Source organism: Simochromis diagramma, unplaced genomic scaffold, assembly GCF_900408965.1.
Source record: "Simochromis diagramma unplaced genomic scaffold, fSimDia1.1 OVJJ01000618.1, whole genome shotgun sequence".
In the NCBI taxonomy this organism is placed as follows: Eukaryota; Metazoa; Chordata; class Actinopteri; order Cichliformes; family Cichlidae; genus Simochromis; species Simochromis diagramma.
In genome coordinates, this window is record NW_024387423.1 from 4,904,875 (window position 1) to 4,911,017 (window position 6,143).

Consider the following 6,143-nt stretch of genomic DNA (forward strand, 5'->3'; position numbering starts at 1 on the left):
GAGAGAGGGAGAGAGAAAGCGAGAGAAAGAGCTGTACATGAAGTGTCATTTTATCGTGGTGGAAACAACAGCAAAAGTAAGAGGGAATTCATGACAATGTTTATGTGAACCGAAATGTGAAGCGCAGTTTGGATCTTCTTTTGCTGCTGGTTCAGTCAATATTGTTTGGAGAGTGATGAAACTTGGAGCTTCTGAATCTAGTGCAAAAAAGACGTAAACACAAAGCGCAGACCCGGCAACAGATCAGAATCTGTGAGCTGTCGGCTTTTAGCCCCGACAGCGTGTCCGTGTGAGAAAGCCAACATCTCACTGATGGTGATGCGTCACCGGGTCCGCACTTTGTGTTTATGTCTTTGGTGGTTGTTGGAATTTTGTGAGGTTTGACCTGGATTCTGTAGATTCTGGAGTTTTGGGCAAAATAATTTTATATTTAAAAATTAATTCAGGATTTTAATGAATCGATATCGAGTTATTCATGCTCAAATTGATTTTGGTTGGTGAATTGTCCAGATATCTGGCAGACTAGTTCAGAACTCAAATTCAGACTCTTCCTCTACAAACAAGAAGTCCTGACATAAAGCCAGATGGTCTATCCTTCAAGCTCAGGTCCTTTACCAGAGGCCCAGGCACTTGAGGGTCCTGCGAAGTTTCTTAGCTGTTCGTAGGACTGCGCTCCTCTGATGTTCGTGGGATCTGCTGGAGCCACTCACCTAGTTTGGGAGTCACTGCACCTAGTGCTCCAATTACCACTGGGACCACTGTTACCTTCACACTCCAGATCTTCTTGAGCTCTTCTCTGAGCCCTTAGTATGTCTCCAGCTTCTCGTGTTCCTTCATCCTGATGTTGCTGTCATTCAGTATCGCTACATCTATCACTGCTGCTGTCTTCCTCTGCTTGTCTTTCACTACTATATCTGGTTGGTTAGCCATCACCATTTTATCCGTCTGTATCTGGAAGTCAATTTTAACCACCCTAGGGGGCGTCTCCCATTTTGACCTTGGGATTTCCAGGCAATACTCAGCACAGATATTTCTGTATACTATGGCATTCCATGTATGCCCTGCCTGCTAATGCACTCTTGCACTCTGCTGTTATGTGTTGGATTGTCTCAGGGGCATCTTTACACAGCCTCTATGGATCTTGTGTTCAAAGCTTGTTTCTGTGCTGACATGATTAACACCTCTGTGCTGTCTTTCATTCCAGCTTTGTCCAGCCACTGGTAGGACTTCTGGATGTCAGCCACTTCCTCTATCTGCCATTGTTGCATACTGTGCAGGGGCCTGTCCTTCCATGATCATTCCTCCTCTTGCTCCTCTTTCTTGGGTTTCTGTTGCCTGAGGTATTCACTGAGCATGTGGTCAGTTGGGGCCATCTTCCTGATGTATTTGTGGATGTTTGTTCTCTCATCCTGGACCGTAGTGCTGACAGTCACCAGTTCCCGGCCTCCTTCCTTAGCATACAGCCTCAGGGTGCTGGACTTGGGGTGAAACCCTCCATGCAGGGTCAGAAGCTTCCTGGTCTTGATGTCAGTCGCTTCTTTCTCTTTCTTTGGCCAGCTTATTATCCCAGCAGGGTACCTGATCATGGGCAGGGCATGGGTGTTGATACCCCATATCATGTTCTCACTGTTCAGTTGATTTCTCAGGACTTGCCTGACCCTCTGCAGGTAATTAGTGGTTTTAGCTTTCCTAGCGGCCTCTTCATGGTTCCCATTTGGCTGTGGGATTCCCAGGTACTTGTAGCTGTCCTCTATGTCTCCAGTGTTGCCTTCTGGCAGCGCAATCCCTTCAGTTCTGACTACCTGTATATCTGTATATCCTGGTGGTGTGGATCAGTGAATTGATGTCTAGTTGACTCTTGGCATACAGCTTGATGTCATCCATGTAGAGGAGGTGGCTTGCACAGAATCCATAATCAGTCTTGTCAAAGATCTCACTGAGAGGCTTCAGGCCTATTCAGAACAGCAGTGGGGACAGAGCATCTCCTTGGTATATCCCACACTGGATGGTGATGCATGGCGCATGGGTTGGTGATCTTGGTATTGCAGTCTCAGACAACAACTGCTATGTCTACCAGGAGATGATGTTTCAAACCCTTAGCCTTCTCTCGGTGAGCTTCATGATGTTGTCACCTGAAATGGTTTTCACTTCACAGGTTTGCCTTGTCAGGGTTCATTTGCGGAATTTCTTGCCTTGTTAATGGGGCTGGGACCATCGGTTGTGTTGTGCAGAAGTCAGGTTGGTACACAGCTGACAGCCCTATTTGACAACTGTTAGAATTTATATTATGGCAAGAACCAATCAGCTAAGAGAAGTGAAACGACAGTCTATCATTACTTTAAAAACTGAAGGTCGGTTAGTCTGGAAATTTGCTAAAACTTTGAATGTGTCCCCAACTGTAGTTCCAAAAACCACCAAGCGCTACGACAAAACTGGCTCACATGAGGACCACCCCAGGAAAAGAAGACCAAGATTCACCTTTGCTGCTGAGGATAAATTCATCCGAGTCACCAGCCTCAGAAATTTCAAGTTAACAGCACCTCAGATTAGAGCCCTGATAAATGCCACACAGAGTTACAGCTGGTAGACCAAAGTGCTGTACAATACAAATATGCATATAGTAATAAGATAGCAGAAACCAGACATAGCAATAAAATTAATTTTAAAAAAAAGAGAAAAATGTCAGTTACCCAGTTAGAGTTAAACGCCAAGATCAACATCTGGAGTGTGAGAAAAACGATCTGATCATTAAAATTTAAAAAGTTTTTTGCCATCCATGCTTTAACATCAGTAAGGCAGTCAAGCAGAGGTCCAGTTGGGAGACTATCAGAATGACTAAAAGGTAAATAAAGCTGGCAGTCATCTGCATATAGATGAAATGGCACTTTATGTTTTCGGAAATTCCTGCCAAGAGGCAAAAGGTACAGTGTTAAACAATAATGGCCCAAGAATAGATCCCTGTGGCGCACCCGAAAGCAGAGGGGCCACAGAGGATGAAGACGACTCCAACTTAACACAAAAGGTCCTATTTAAGAGATAGGACTTTAACCACAAAAGTGCCGAACCAGAAATTCCCACACAGTGCTGTAAGCGGGAGATCAGCAAATCGTGATCCATTGTGTCAAATGCAGCGGTCATGTCCAACCAGACCAGCACTGCATATTTACCACGGTCTGTCGCTATCAGGATGTCATTCATAACTTTTACGAGGGCTGTCTCGGTACTGTGAAATGGCTTAAAGCCGGACTGAAAGATTTCTGACAAATTAGAGTCATTCAAGTAGTCCATCAACTGAGTATAAACAATCCTTTCCAGAATCTTACTAAGAAAGGGAAGCTTAGAGATCGGTCTAAAATTTGATATGACTGAACTATCTAAGCCTGGTTTCTTAAGTAAAGGATGTATGACTGCATGCTTAAATTCCCTAGGTACTTGACCAGACAAAAGACTAGTATTAATAATGTTCAAAATTTGTGGTCCGATGGTAGGAAATACCTTTTTAAGAAAATGGAGAGGAACAACGTCATTTGGAGAGCCACAAGGTTTAGCATTCAACACAAGTTTCTCTAAATCAGATAAAACAATTGGTAGAAAAGCAGAGAACAGACTTGAGCAAGAACCATGCATGGCTGGGTCAGCAATAGATAGAGTCGGAGGTCTCAAACTAGCAACCTTGTCCACAAAATAATTAAGAAACTTATTGCACATAACCGCAGAAGAGTGCAAAAGAATATAGCCTTCCGTATCAAGTACAGAATTTATAGTGTTACATAGAACACGAGGGTTATGCGAGCTGGCAGCAATAAGTTGGGAAAAATAGGAGTACTTGGCAGCCTTTACTGCTCTCTGATAGACTTTCCAGCTAGTCTTAAGAGCTTCCAGAGTCTTTCACATCTTCTACATTCTTTTCTAGCGGCTCTGGTAAAATCAGTTAGCCAAGGACTAGCCTTTGGCTTATACTGTCTGAATCTAAAAGGAGCAACAACGTCGAGGACAGATTTACAAGCAGAATCCAAATAAGAAAGTAATCCATCTGAGGTGGACAACTCAGGAGGATAAGAAATAAGTTGGTCAAACAATATGGAAAACCGCTCGGCAGTATCTGAGCCAAAAGCACGATAGCATCGAGCAGGTACAGCCCGCTTAACAACAGGATTAAAAAGAACAATGTCACATAAAATAGGCATATGGTCAGAAAACACAACATCCTCGATGAGTAGGTTACGGACAGATAAACCATGTGATAAAACCAAGTCCAGTGTGTGACCACGTTCTTGAGTGGCACCTTCAGCAGACTGAACAAAATTAAAATAGTTCACTAAGTCCAGAAAGTCCTTAGCCAGGGGCTTCCCCGGGCAGCAGACGTGCATATTAAAATCACCAAGCAAAAGGATCTGGTCATACTGTGATGCACAGTCAGCAAGAAACTCTGAGAACTCGGATAAAAACTCCTTATTATGTTTTGGGGGCCGATAAACAATCGAACACAACACCGAAGACGAGTGGCCCAGTTTGCACAAACAGAGTTCAAAACTGGTGTGGCGTGTCGATGGGGATAGCTGCTTAAAGTCAAGATGTGCCTTAAAAACAACAGCTAGCCCTCCTCCGCGACCAGAAACTCTCGGAACACTAAAGAAGGCACAGCCAGCCGGCAATAATTCAGAAAAGGCACTTAACTCACCGGGTGGAATCCAAGTTTTTAGCCAAGCAAAGAAAATCCAGCGCATGGGAAGAGAAAAATTCCTTCAAAATGAATGTCTTATTTGCCACCGGCCATCTGGTATTAATTAAACCCAACCTGAGAGGAATTGGCTTGGGAGCTTCCAAGGCAGTAACAACCAGATCCACAGGTCGGAGGTTTGTTCGGTCCACTCCACGCCAACGCAGATGTCAGAGAGAAGGGGATTTTGCAGAACCCTTCTCGAGAGATCCCACAAGAAGAACCAAGCAGGAGTCCACCGGGTCCAAAGCATGCAACAGCACCAAGAGTTGCGAGCAGGATTGACAAATGGAGTGAAGCTCATGAGGAAAACAAGAAATCTTGAGTCTCAGTTTGACGAGGCGACCTCCACGGTTACCCCGTCTCCTGCGTCGCTTCCGCACATCCAGTGGCAGTGGTAAGGAACGTCAGTGTGGTGGTGTTACTTCCAAATCGGGAGGCAGAAAGCCTTGGTTGTCATTTCCAAACTGAACTAAAGCTTGGGTAGATAAGCCTATTTCCAATAATGTCTGGCAATCATAAAACAATGTAGGTCTGACATGTTGCACAAAATTGACTAAAAGCAATAAAATAAAACAAATAAAAGAGAGCGATAGACGGCATGCCAAACACACAGGTGCCATCTTGGCCACCTGACCTAAGCCTAATTGAGATGGAGAGCAGAGTGAAGGCATGCATTGCATGCAAATAAATAAACATGTTCAGTGTAATATATCTATTTTTCTGTAATATTGTTTAATTTATATAGCAAGACTCTTACCAGGTTGATAGTCTAAATGTTTTACTGCACACTAAGTATACAAAAAAGACTTATATTCACACAGACAGGCACAGAACCATCAGTGCTAGGTCAAGGATGACAGCAGGCAGATGAAGAGGCACTTAGGAGACCTTTCGCTTGTCTTTATTCTGGGCGTTCCCTTTAAGAGCTCTATACTCAGTGAGCCTATTGATAGGAAATAAATGATGGCTTGCAGTTGTTGGAAAATGAATAATTTGGCTTGATTATAAGTATAAAAGTATTAATAAATACGTTACGGTATAAAATCAGAATCACAAGATTAGTGATGTTGAGTGTCCTTTTAATCGAGTTTAAATTTGAAAATTTATAAAGAAAGAAGAAACGTCATGCAGAAACAAGAGAAAAAGAAGACTGAAAGGCACAATGTGATCTGAATATGTATAAAAATTTAAAAAATGCCAGCACATACAGTGCAAAAAATTTAAATGAAAAAACTGAATCATTGTTTAATACCATCATAAAACCAACATCCAATTGCATGCAATGTACATAATATGCACACAGTGGACAATGAGTATGCAATGAGTCAGAAGTGAATGCTTTATATCATCAGTGCTTACAGGCAGGTTTGGAGATTCCTTGTCTGTTCAATATTGTTGATTCTGCTCTATGGAGGAGGCC